This window comes from Nomascus leucogenys, chromosome 17 (assembly GCF_006542625.1).
Source record: "Nomascus leucogenys isolate Asia chromosome 17, Asia_NLE_v1, whole genome shotgun sequence".
NCBI lineage: Eukaryota > Metazoa > Chordata > Mammalia > Primates > Hylobatidae > Nomascus > Nomascus leucogenys.
In genome coordinates, this window is record NC_044397.1 from 14,236,577 (window position 1) to 14,251,392 (window position 14,816).

Genomic DNA, 14,816 nt, shown 5'->3' on the forward strand with positions numbered 1-14,816 from the left:
GTCTTAAATGGAGTGCAGTTTCTATTTTTCGTTCTCTGTATTCTAATTGTCTGCTTTGCCTTGTTTAAAACATGAACAGAGTAAGTGCTTCCTCATGTTACACAATGACTGTTATTAGTTTCTGCACAAATAAAACTAAATATTTTATATCATTTGAACATATTGAAAAAATGGTACATATGTTTATCATAATGCTTGCTATTTTATCAAATACTCTCAAACACAAGCAGCGTAGAAGTCTCATCATTTCTGTCTCACCCTATTAATATGGTTTTACAGCATAGATTTTTACTGATCGTAAGACCATATTATTTTCAATTGAGTGCTATTAAATTGTAATAATTAGAAATTATCCAAGAATTAAATGTTCGTACTCTATTTTTTCAAACATATTTAAAAGACTTTTTTTAGTCTCTTTCCATACCTACTTATTACAATTTCTGACCTCCCCAACATGCACATAACACACTTTATATAGTTTTAAACCATCATTGAGATGCTAAAGAACACTCTAAGAACACTATAGGATACGAAGCAAACGACCGTTTGCTATACGTGGAGATAGTAGAAGATAACTACACAGTGCTCACTCTCCAGCCTCATTCGATGTTAGCCTACTTTATGTCTGTCTCCTTTTTATATCCTTGGCCTAGGGCAGTGGTTCTCAAACTTTTAACAATGCATAAAAATTACCTAGAGAGCTTGTTAAAACAAAGTTTCCTGGGCCTCACCCCCAGAGATCTTGATTCAATAGATAGAGTAGGATTCATATATTTACATTTCTCTCACATTCACAGATGAGGCCAAAGCTGTTGGTTTAAGGACCACTGGCAGAGGGGTGGAAAAGTTTTTGTTCCAACAGATCTCCAATTCCATGAGAAATTTAAGAAAATATCTGGGGCTGTGTCATCTTGGTCCTTCTCTCAGTGAGATAAAAGTGACTTAGCTATAATAGCACCTAAAAACTTGAAAGTAAAGGGAAGCAGTGCTATAAACATCATTTTAATTAAGTCATTCTAAATCATTGTTAGAAATACCTTCTTAGCCCTAGACAATTTAAGTAAGCAGAAAGTTTTGGATTTCCAATTGAGTTTGCCTCTGAATGCTGTGCAACTCAATTTGAAACAAAGATCTTTACTAAATGTTGCTAAGTGTCATAAAAGTGAGTAAAAGCCAACGATGTGCTAAAAAGATGATGCCTACATATTTTAAAGCCTCTTTTTCCCCCTCACCCTTTTGTCAAGTTCAGTCCATTGTTAGCAAAAAATTTGCAAGTAAAAATAGTTATGAAGCTATAGCACAGCTAATAAAGTTACAATGATAATATTTATATTCATATTATAGTAAAATATTTTATAATCATTTCACATGATACCTAGCCAAATAATTCTAATTATGCCAAGAGGAAGTTTTAAGACTTCATCTATATAGAAGTCATATTAGGTAACTAAATATCCTCTTAGTTCAATTTAATGCATTTTATCTACACAGTTCTATAAATAGGAAATAATAAAGATATCATTCATAGGGGTTATCATGAGCCTTAGAAAATCGTTTTTACCAACTGTTACAGGCTAACATATTTTTACTCTGTCTACAAGGATTCTGGTGAATGCTAGTTAACTGACTTAAAATTAAGCCTGATTATGAATTATTAATGAAACAATACCTTACTATAATAATTACATTTTTATTTTAAGTAGGTGATATTCAAGTCAGCAGCCAAAATGACAAACTTTTCTTTCCTAACCATTGAAATTGAAAGGTTAAACTCTTCTTGACAGTAAGATTTACATTATCACCCAGTGCTGGTTACTTTCCTGACCAACGCTGAACAGTTTCAATTACCTGTTCTCTGCTACTGTGGTTTGTAAAGTTGGAGAATCTAAATCTGTACCGTTTCATTTATTTTTAGAAAACATAATTCCCCTCTAATAAGTAAGACTAGATGATCAGGTAATGGTCTCCTAAAAGATAGAACGCATACAATTAGGTGGGAATTTCTTGAAAATGTTGGATGAGTCAACCCTATACTGTCTAAAATCTCAAATGACCCAACATATATGTCAATGATACCAATTCTGGGAGGTGGATTCATCACATTCCTGACATTTTATATTTTACTTACTCTTCCTGGTGTTCTAGTCGGTTTTGAACTTTAAACAAGGTTGAAAGAAATGGGGGAGGCAGAGTGAGGAAGGTCAGAGAGAACAGAACTAAATGGACTTCATCACTGAGTAAATGGTGTTTTATTTTTATTGTGTAATTGGTCCAATATTTTTATTTTCCCTAAAGTCAAACTCATAAAAATATGTAATAGCTTCAGAATAGCAATGCGACGAGACTGCTTATTGTGACAATCAACAATCTGGGGGCAGGTAAAAGAGGAGTAGTAGCTGAAATTAAATGCCCTTTTCAAATGCTTTGGTAAGTGCAATTCTGATGGGGATCTTCCAAGCTATTCTCTCCTACCTACAGAATTCCAAAGAGTTCCAAAGAGTTTAGTTATATGTCAGTGATATTTGAACAAAATTTTAAGGTCTTTGAAATGGTAAATCCAGTAAACAAATGTGTTCGGTTGGGGATCCCAAATTTTAAGGCTAAGTTTTATTATTTATAGATATCCAGTCTCAGTAAATGAAAGTCTAATTATTTTGATGTCAGAAAGTCAAATAAAAATTAACAAACCAGTAAAAAGAAAAATACATAGGAGGCAAGGTGCTGTGGCTCATGCCTGTAATCCCAACACTTTGGGTGACTAAGGCAAATGGATCGCTTGAGCCAAGGAGTTTGAGATCAGCCTGGGCAACAAGGTGAAATACCATGTCTACAAAAAAATACAAAAATTAGCTGGGTGTGGTGGCGTGTGCCTGTAGTCCCAGCTACTTAGGAGGCTGAGGTGAAAAGATCACCTGAGCCCGGGAAGGCGAGACTGCAGTGAGCAGTGATCACACTGCTTCACTCCAACTTGAGTGACTAGAGTGAAACTCTGTCTCAAAAGAAAAAAAAAATAGGTAATATTCTTATTACTATAATGTCTCATGATGATACATTAAAAAATAGAATCTAATAAATGATAAATTCCATGCTTGAAAATATGGGTTATACTATAAGAATATGTTAGTAAATATGGATCTTCCTACTGTAACTAAAAACACACACACACACACACCACGAAGTAATGAATTTGAGTTTACATTACTTAAAAACATGTAACTTTCACAACTCAAAGTATTCTTATTAAGGAAAGATGTTGAAGCAAAATGTCAGTTTTAAATCATCACAGGTATGTGATATATAAAAAGGTGAATATACGATGCCATATTTATAGTAATAAGAACAGCAGTTACTATTTCCAGGCATTTACTAGGGACTTGGCACAGTGCTAAGTGCTTTATCTCAATGAATCTTTTCGACAGCCCTGCCAAGTAAATGTTCATTTTGCAGAGGAGAAAGCTGAAGTTTAGCAATGTATCTAAAATGGAAGAGACAGTAAATGAAGTAAGAATTTTAACTCAGTTCTACTGACTCAAAAGGCTGTATTTTTTTTTTACCATGATACCACATTTGCCTAAAGTCTCAGTTGACCAAATATATGTGTCACAGTGACTAAACATGGAGACTACTGTTAGGCACTTTTCAGAATTTATGATAGTTGTCTTTAAAAGACGAGAGTGACATAATATACTGTATGGGCTGCCAGAATTTTTTGGACTTCAGGTTTGACCTATCAGACTGATACTCTTAGTCAAATTTTTATAGTTGTTTGATTTTTTTTTTCTTTTTCTGTAGTGAAAACAGTCTACATTTATTGGGTATATTCTGCAGGGCAGCGTGCCCACTTTACTTGCAATTATTCGCCACCATGTTCCTCGTGAGTTAGGTACATTATTATCTCCATTTCCTAGAAGGAAGCAACTTAACAAAAAAACAATTCCATATTAAAGGTAAACAGGATATTATGTTCCGAAATCTGCATTACTGCCTTTGATTCTCTGATATATTCAGCTAACTTGAGAGATCAGTTGTTGTGGTTGTTTTCATTTTAGAAATGATGGGAGTTGGAGGGAGCATGAAGGGTCAGCAGAGTCAAAAAGTATGTGTGATTCCTCTTTTAGGTGTGTGTTAAGGCAGCGCAGTTAAAACTCACCTCCAAAAAAGAGGAAAAGAAGAAAACCCAAATGGAAAATTTTAAGTCAATGATTTAACCAAGTAGTCAGTGATGCAAAGAATGCTACCAGGAATAATTTGTTTCCTTTCTACTTACTATGCTAGAATCAAATATGACTTCAGCTGTATGTTGCTTCTGGGAAATTGTAAAGATCTTTTCAAAATTTTTTATCTTTTTCAGAATTTACACAACTGTTTCCATTAAGTATTTTAAGTAAAAAATAATAAGCAAAAATATACATTTAGAAGATATCGTTCTGATGGAAGAAAAACCTTGTACTGCCTTTCTAAATAATGCTGTACTACATTTCACAGCTTAAAGACTAAATATGTCAAAATGAGTAGATTCCTTTCTAAGTTACAAATTCATATCTTATACTCACTTTTCGTCAGTCCCTATAACGTGCTATTTTATGTTGCTTTGCCCCACACTGATAGTTTTTGTAAACTAAGTCCTACTTCACTTACTTTTAAAGACAAATGTTTGCTTAGTGTCTACAAATGTGTGCTAACTGTAGTCCCTCAGACATTCATTTGTGTTTAGAGTTTGCACTTAAGGAGGACAATGGCATTGTAAATGAAAATGACCAGTAGCCAAAGGGAACATATAATTGTTTGTAATTAAAAGTGTTGCTGAGTTAATCGGATTCACATTTGAATATACTTTAAAGCATTGCTGTCTTGTCAAAATGAAGACTTCAGTTTTCTGTCTCTTTGGAATTTTTTTTTAATTGGTAATGAAAACTAAGCAAATTATACCACTGAGATTCTTTAACCCACTTAAGTACAATAAATAAGCCGAGTATGTTTTGATCAAAGTTTTCACTGGAATCTCCTTTTAACTTTTCACCAGTTTCATAATTAACAGTTTGTACAGGCATTAGCCTATTTACAGCGTTTGCTCTGCAATGCCCTGTACTCTTGCTCTCATCTTTTTGAATTACAACACAAGCATACTGAAATGTTACATGCTTCCCTTGGTAACTGAATCATTCATTTGAAACACCATTGGCTTGCTATGATTCTTATGGGAGAAAGAGTTTTTTGTTGAATTTTTTATTTGATTAAAAGTGAGTCCAAATTAAACAAAAGAATTTGAAATGTTGGCTGCCTTGCCAAAATAATGGAACTGACATAATTTTGTAGCAAATCATATTTCTGGAACCTGTAGAACATGACTCAGTTTGAGTGGACTGTCTCAGTTTTTCTAAACGTTAAAGACTTAGGTTTTTCTCTGAAAAAGAAAAAAAAAGAAAGCACAGTGATAAGAGAATCTAAAGTTATGTCAAACAAATTACGTTTTAGTTATTAATGGCTAGTTTGTAAATATCAAAGATCCACTTATTGTAGTGCTTGGAGCTGCATTTGCATGCTGATGAAATGCAAGTGGATGGCTGTGAACTATAGGGTTATCTCTAGTGCAGCAGTGGGGAGCTCCAGAATCAGACAGTTGAGCATCTGACCGACTCAAGAGTCCAAGCTGCAGACCTCTTCTATTCACTTTCTTTACAACAATTAAAATATGCAAAGTGATAATTTTCCTTAAGTAGCCTTAAATGTGCGATCTATTTAAATGTGAAGAAAATTGCCTGAAGCTTCTGGTGTGAGGGACAAAAAAGAATAAATTATGCAAATAGCAGAAAAGGACTCTACCACTTGAACGCCTAATTTTCCTGTAATAAGCATACTGTTTCATTTAATTTTTTGCCTCTTATTAAAAGTGACAGTTCTTTTGCACTGTCTGATGGTTATATCTGACACAAGCGAGGGAAATGACTGCTAGACTAAATGCTAAAGCATTTTGGTAGCTTTTTTAGATGATGGTTACATTCACAAAGTAATTATGCACTGAAGAGTAGAGAAATAAGGTTTAATTACACAGTAATCGCTTCTGATGGACACGGCAGAAGTGTGAACACCGCCAGACTGCAATCCATCAATGACAAACCCCTGGCCACTTTTAATTCCTCCTCATTTGCATCATAACCTCCGCACCAAGTTGCACAAATGCTGTTAAATGTTAATAGGAGCTGTCTCTCCACTCAAAATGAATGCTTAAGCTGTTTCATTTTTTTTTCTCCTCCACCTCAGACCTTCAAAACCAGCTCCTCTCTGAGAGCAGGCATTAAGCACAGAGCATGGTGCGTGGTCACTGTTGTGCTAATTGGGAGCAACACTTAAAGTTTTATCTCTCAAGCGCTAATAATGCACACTGCTGACAAACCAGTGAATAAGTAATGTACTTGGAGGAGGGGGGGAAAGAAAGGCATGCCTAGAATGAAAAATGCAGTTGGGACCGTTGTTCGGTGACTAGCTATTTGATTAGGCCCTGTAGTCATATTTAATCCAGATCCTTAGGGAACATAGACAAAATTACATCTTCATCTCATCAAACATTCAGCCATATTTAAGCATTCAGCTGATCAAGCTTTTATTGTTTCTCTTGCAGCAACATGGAGACAATGTTGTCCTGCATTCTTCATTCCAGAAGCTGATGGAGGAAAGGACCTATGAGCTGTGGGCTGGCTTTATAGGCCCCACTGTACTTTAGGGAATTCCAGTAGCAAAGGAATAAAATCATTTTAGTCACTATGCACTAATGGTTCAGTTGGTAAAACCTCTAGCCTTCAGTTCTATTTGTACAGTCTTTAATAGTCAACCTCATTTTTCTTATTTTGAAAAAAATGTTCTTCCCTCTACCTTGTCTTTAAACCCAGTCTATTTCCTGGGACAGGTCTACATCATTAAACTGCAGATGGTTCTTTTTCTATTAAGCAGCAGGTATCATTCTTGTCCTGACAGGAGGAGGCTCCACCTGCTGCCGGCCCACCAATACTTCCAGCTGACTGCTTTGCAGAACAGGAAAGGTAATTTGTAAGCAGTATGCTAAGTTTAACAGTAGACTATAAGAAGTGACAAAAGAGCCATTTTCTGCATGAAGATTGAGAATTATCAACACCTTTCGGTGCATAATAGTTAAGCCTTTATCACTTGAGGAGCTGCTGATAAGGTTAAGAACACCAGACAAACTGCTCATTAGTGGAAAGGTTTGCCTTTTACATTAAAGACCGCTGGGTACTGGAGTTCCTCCAATGAGCAATACATTCCTGGCATTTGAAAAGAATTGAGCTGATCCGTGTACATAAATGAATATGGAAAAGAAGACCTGGAATGTTCTAATGATATTAGTGAGGTTTTTCTTAAGCTTAGAGAATGATAAACCTGTTAAGTGTGCTCAAAAGCTGTGTGATCCGGTAGGTAAGGCCCTAGATTAGAAGTCATAAGACTTAAACTCTTCTGCATTTTACCGTGGACAAGCTGTGTGACCTTGGGTAAGTAATTTACATTTCCTAAAAATGAAAATATATTACAAGATGATTCAAATATGGAATATCAGGATTCATTAGGTTGGATCAATAAATAATATAAATCTAGGCCGGGAGCGGTAGCTCATGCCTGTAATCCCAACACTTTGGGAGGCCGAGGCAGGCGGATCACCTAAAGTCAGGGGTTCGAGACCAGCCTGGCCAACAAGGTGAAACTCCATTTCTACTAAAAATACCAAAATTAGCCGGGCGTGGTGGCGCGTGCCTGTAGTTCCAGCTACTCAGAAGGCTGAGGCAGGAGAATGGCTTGAACCTGGGAGGCAGAGGTTGCAGTGAGCAGAGATTGCACCACTGCACTCCAGCCTGGGTAACAGACCAAGACTCCATCTCAAAAAAATAAATAAAATAAATAAATAATATAAATCAGTTACAAGTATCCCATATACTAATGTATTGATAATAAATATGGTGACAAAGGATTATTTAAGACCCATTCATTTTATTCTGGTGAGTTGGATTAGGAATTATAAATTGGAATTTATCCTATTCATTTTGAGACCCCTTGTATAACCAGAGGAATAAGATTGGTATTTCTATATACCTGCTATTTGGTTTCATATAAGTGGGAAATGGTAAAGATAACTTCCTTGGGGGTTCCTTATCACATGCACTTATACTTTAAGCCTCTGAGTTCCTATATAAAGTAATTTTAACTCTATTTCAAAGATGAAGAAATGGAAGCTCAGAGTTGACATAAATTGCACGAGGATGCATATGTTTGAGTAGCTACAATAGGGTTTGAATTCAGGTCTATCTGATTTTAAAGTCTGCATGTTTAACCATGTTTTGGGATTGAGTTCCATTTATACAGAGAATAGCAATGCAAACTAAATCTGTTTCTGTTTCCATCTCTCTCTAGCTGTATGACTTTAGTCCTATTCATCAATCTTTCTTTCTTTTGCCTACTTAACACGTTTGTAAAATCCCATAAGGGAGCACAAGGCTTAACTTCTATCACATTAGAAAAGCTCAGCCTACTGATGATATCAGGCCAATACTGAGGAGCTATCCTTTAAAAAAATACAGCTTTCGACTTAATTTGTTGAGATTAAGCATAACATGTAAAATCTGTGTACCCATCTGTAAAAATCTCAGGTACATAAATGGTGATGTTCTTGCCACCTCTCAACAAAATATACTGTGAGCAGTATTCTGTTCAACATATGTGTACGTACATGTCACCCCAAGTATGCTTGTGCACAATTGAGGTACAGTGTGCTGGCCTGAGGCAAAATTGTATTGGTGCTCACGATCACATTTTTGGAACCTCCTTTTCTTCTTTAGTAGTTTTTCCCTGCTCAGGCATGAAGGTAAGCCAATTATTTAAAGAAAAAAAAAAAAGGTCCAAGAACATTCAGCACCAGTTCCTCATGGCTAGATCAGGTTAAAGAAGGAAGAGATGAAATAAAGATTTACAGAGATTTCCAGAAAGCCCTGATGAAGGAAGAGAGTGTGCAGCAGCAGAAGCAACTGTATTGGCAGGGAGAGATATATATGAGTATGCATGCATAGTGAAGGGAAAAGAAAAGCAAAAATATTTTTTTCTCTTATATGAGCTTTCTTTCTGATATATCAGTTACCTGTATTTTTATGCAAGCATCCCAACCAGGTTTTTAAAAGCAAATTTTAGGCACTTCTGAGGTATGTCAAGATACTTTATGTCTCAGACATAAAGCCTTTCCTGTATGAGTAAGTACAAGTCCCCATCCCAGCTGGTCTCTACTCCAGCAATCCATGTTTCAGAATCTATCAACAATAATCAAGTAATCAAGGTATTTTATTTTCCCTTGAACTGGAACTACAATAGACTCACAAGTTCATTTCTTCCCTCTTAAGTGACAATTGTGCTGTCAGCCTCCGGGTTAACCATTTATAGATTTGTTTCACAGAGATTTTGCATGGTCATGTAATTAATGCGATTATAATTTCTTGTCCAATGTCTCTCTCCACCAGACTGTAAGCTGCTTTAAGTTAATCTGTCTTGTATACCCCTGTATTCCCAGTGCACAGCACAGTACCTTGAGCTCTTTAGGACACAGAAGCCATAAACAATCTTTCTAAGAAGGTGGTGGCAAGCAAAAGCAGGGAAATACTAAAGGATTTCTTAGTAAATTCCAACAGTGAAAAGAATGAGAAAGGGAAAGATCCATGAAGATGCACTGAAAACCTGAGCTCTAATGATTTTAGGAAGAAAAATCAGTGATAGAGAAAACTCTGGCTTTGGGTAACTCATATCTAAGTCCCTTGTTTTTATAACCATAGTGAATCGTAGTGCAACTTGTGAGTTTTGAGGTCTGAACTCTACACTGTAGGGTTAAAACTAGTTTATACATGAAAAGATTAAAAAAGAAGATGAAAACCATAAAAATACACGGTAAAAATTAAATTATTTATTTACTGTTTTTAATATAAATGACTCACCACTCATGCCTAAAAAGCATACAGCAACAAACTTGGGAACCATGTCATCGTGTGTTAGATTAATTTTGAGGTTTCTTTTTTTTTAATACAAGACACAATTTTATATAGTCTGTTGCATATGTAGTATAATCATCCACACACATCTTCAAACTAGATATAAAATTAAGGGTAAGTTTGTATTCATGATTCCTAATTATAATGGAAAACTATTTGAATATAAGATGAATATTATTATCAATCTATAATATGGAGGCAATTTCTAGAAACTGCATGCTATATGATAAAAGTATGCTATGAATTAATCTATAAGTTATATTAATTCTATTCTCTTATGCCAGCATCATAAAGCTTCCAGTGTACTTAGCAATTCCTGGATCAAAGGCACTGTACAAGTAGAAGGTGGTGCACATATTATTAACCTTTCTGCGCCTGTTTCCTCATCTGTAATATGGGGTTAATGATATTTCTGTACCTCACGAGAATGTTGTGTGAATTAATGTTTGTAAAGCCCTTTAAGATCCACGGATGAAAGATGCCATGGATGTCCAAAGGTGATAATATTATAGTTATTGAAATTGGAAACACCAATAATGCTGAGAACTGAATATATATTTGGTTTCAAGGCACCCAGTATGTTATGAACCCACAAGCACTTACAGAAGCTTACTGCTTCAAAATTAATATTTTGATATATATGGAATAAGTCCTAAAGAGATACTACATATATGGTATAAACCAAATGGATGTAATTCGTTCATAACTGGCAAAAACACAGAGCTCACATTATTTCTATGTTCTTTTATAGAAAGTGGTGCAGTAGAATGTACTGGATCCATACTTAAAATTATGTAATGTCAGAATGGTCTATTTAGAAAGAGAGTCAATAAATAACATGTTAAAAATGATAACACGATTTAAGGAAATTTTCATTTGTACTCCTATTATTACTGCTGTATTTTTTCATTTACATTTTGAGTCCACTTGAATAGTTGATAACTATTAAGTACAAAATACCTAATAGCAATCTCTTTGAAAAAGAAAAGTAATACAAATTATCAGTTGTTACTGTTTGTCTGAACAAATTTTTATGTGACTATTAAATATTTTTGTAAAAGTTTAAAAAGATATTTTACTTATGCACTATAATACAAAAAGGAGAAGAAAACAAGTTTTCCAATACTGTAGCCGTTATTTATTTATTTATTTACCTATTTATTTATTTTTTGAGACTGAGTCTCACTCTGTCACCCAGGCCGGAGTGCAATGGCACAATCTCAGCTCACTGCAACCTCCACCTCCTGAGTTCAAGCGATTCTCCTGCCTCAACCTCCCAAGTAGCTGGGATTACAGGAGCCTGCCACCACACCCAGCTAATTTTTGTATTTGTAGTAGAGTTGGGGTTTCACCATGTTGGCCAGGCTGGTCTCGAACACCTGACCTTGTGATTCGCTGGCCTTGGCCTCCCCAAGTGCTGGGATTACAGGCGTGAGCCACGGTGCCCGGCCTGTAGCCATAATTTAAAAATATTCAAGTATCTCATGAGATATATGATATGATGTTTATCTATCATTCATTAACAATTCATCATTCACTTATTAATAGTGTTTATTTTTGCTGCACATAATATAGTAATTTTAAAACATAACTTGCAAGAGTATATGTAAGTATGTGTATGTTTGCATATGGAGCAAACTGTATAGAACATGAAAACCATTCCATTACCAAATTGTATAATAATTACCTCTAGAAAGTGATTTGGGATTAAGAGAAGTGCAAAAGAGCTTTTTTTTTCTTTTTTGAGACAGAGTCTCACTCTGTCTCCCAGGTCTTGCAGGCTGGAGTGCAGTGGCATGATCACAGCTCACTGCAGCCTCGACCTCCTGGGACCCAAGCAATCTCCCACCTCAGCCTCTTGAGTAGCTGGGACCACAAGCCCAAGCCACAACACCCGGCTAATTTTTTAAATTTTTTATAGAGACGTGGTCTCACTATGTTGCCCAGGCTGGTTTTGAACTCCTGGGCTCAAATGATCCTCCCACTTCAATCTTCCAAAGTGTTGGGATTATAGGTGTGAACCACTGCACCCGGCTTTTATTTTTTATTTTATACAATTCTATATTGATTGGTTTTGTTACAAAAAGCATGTGTAACTTTCTCATTTTTAAATGCCACAAAATGAAAAACAAGTTTTAAAGACTAAAAAATAAAGATGAAGATTGATGAGATAAAAACTAAAGAATTGAAGTTAGAAGTTAAATAAGATGCTGAATTTATTGTCAGACTGAAAAGGAGGACAAATAGTTAAAGGGAGGATTCATTATCCTTGATTATAAGTTAGGAAAATTAACATTCACATGTGTTTTTGTTTTTTCAAGGCACATCTTAGAGATTTTCTTAGATTTAATTAGAAGGAATGCAATTTTGTCTTTTAATCCATTGAAGCACAATTTTCAACTAAGCAGAGAAAAGGTTAACTTTAAATGATAGTGGCAAACCAGTCAAGGAAAAACAAGAGTTCACAATTAAGTCAAGGAGTCAAACAAATGTTATATTTAGAAAGTCAAGAGCTTTGTTTTGGCTGCTTTAGAGGTTTTCCCCAATTTATGGGAGGTTCAAGGTTACCAAGCTCGGCATCCAGAGCTCAAAGTCATTCAAGAGTTTATTCAATATTTGAGTTCAAAGATTTAACTGTGTATTACAAAAGAAAATTTGAAACCTGGGACTACCAACTTTTGAAGAGTATAAGTAAATGATAGTAAAAGGTCACATGGGCCAGCATATTTCTAGACAGCTAATAAGCGAAGAAAGCTATATTTAGAAGTTTAAAATCAAGGAGCACTAAAACATGTTTAATGTCTTATCAAAAATTATGTTTTTATATGTATATCTATAAATAAGATACTTCCTATAAAATGTGAATAATAGGTAAATAGAACTGAGATATTATGTGACCTGAATTCCATTTCTTCTACTCTAATAACAGTTCTTGTATAACTTTTTGTTTCATCTCTGCTCTTGACTTTTTGACTTCGTCATACTGTTTCTTTTACTTACAAACTCCTTGGTTAATATTTGGAAAGAATGGCTGGACACAGTGGCTCACACCTGTAATCCCAGCACTTTGGGAGGCGAAGGCGGGCGGATCACGAGGTCAGGAGATCAAGACCATCCTGGCTAACATGGTGAAACCCCGTCTCTACTAAAAATACAAAACATTAGCCGGGCATAGTGGCAGGAGCCTGTAGTCCCAGCTACTCGGGAGGCTGAGGCAGGAGAATGGCGTGAACCTGGGAGGCGGAGGTTGCAGTGAGCCAAGATTGTGCCACTGCACTCCAGCCTGGGTGACAGCGAGACTCCATCTCAAAAGAAAAAAAATTTATATATATATTTGGAAAGACTATGGTACTCAGAGGAAGTACTTTAGAAATGCAAAAAGCCAGTGGTATTTTATTTAACCTTTTATTTTGACTAGTTACATAAACATATTAACTTCTTAATTTCCTTAGAATCTTCCAAAATCCCTGTTAGATGGGTGAATAATATTATGTGTCAATGTCATGACTGAATTCCAGCAGAATGTGTTGGATTGTAATGAAGAGATCAGTGCCTTTCACAGTGTCTAGCAAATAGTCAATGGCTAATAAACATTAATGAATGAATGAACTGCTTAGGTAGACATTGTGCTCCTAATTAAATTATTTAGCTGGTTTACCCATATGAAGCAAGATGTAGAAAAATATTAACTACAATCATCCCATCATCCACTGAACCTCTGAGGACATGAAAAACAGTAACTACCAAACATAGATCTAATTACTCCTTTTCCATTTCTTCACCAGCTCATTTGGTTATTCTCTCAGGTTCTAGTGAAAATTTTCCTTTCATTCTGTTCCAGTGTCTACATTCTCTCCTAGTGACTCCCCAATTTATATTTCCAATCTCAAATATTTAACTGAGTGATATACATTCTTATTAATCTGTTGTTTGTTCATCCATTTGTTTAAAAATTACTTTTTTAAGATTCAGGCTTGCCCCCCTCAACACATCAGCCAAATTAAGCCTGTTAAAACAAGTCAAATCATGGCAGTCCCCTAGTCAAAACCCTCTAATGACACTCCATTTTACTTTGCATCATTACAGAAATCTACAAGGCCTTATATTATCCTCCTCCCTTTTAAATTCCCCATCTCATCTACTGTTACTCCCCCTTTACTCCTTCTGCTCAACTGCCTTGCTATTCTACAAACATACAAGATGCTGTCCTATTTAAGAACCTTTACACTGGCAGTCTCCTCTGGGAACACTCACCTACATGGCTTGATCCTTCACCTCTTCCCAGCCTTTGCATAAATGATACCTTCTTGGCATAACTTCACCTGTTCATCACTTTTAAAAATGATGCCCTCCCCTCAAGTACTCCTCATCTTCTTCTGTGCCTCTTTTGTCTTCATTGCACCAGTGACCCTCTAACATAAAGTTTGGCAAATGATGGCCCATGAGCTAAATCCAACTTGCCACTTATTTTTGTAAGGTTTTACTGGAACACAGCCTAGGCCATTTTTTAATGTATTGTCTTTGGCTAGTTTTGTGTTGCAATGACAGAGCTGAGTAGTTACAACAAAAAACACCTGGCTCACAAAGCTTCAATATATATGTACCATATGCTCCTTAACAAAATCTGCCAAAACCTGATCTAACATATCAAAGAGCAGGCAAGGATTTTATTTTTATGTTTTAATATTTTTTGCTATGTCTTTGATGCCTATAATAGTGCTCAACATACAGTAATCGTATGGTAAATACTTGCAAATAAATTAATGAATCTCCTAATATGTGCCA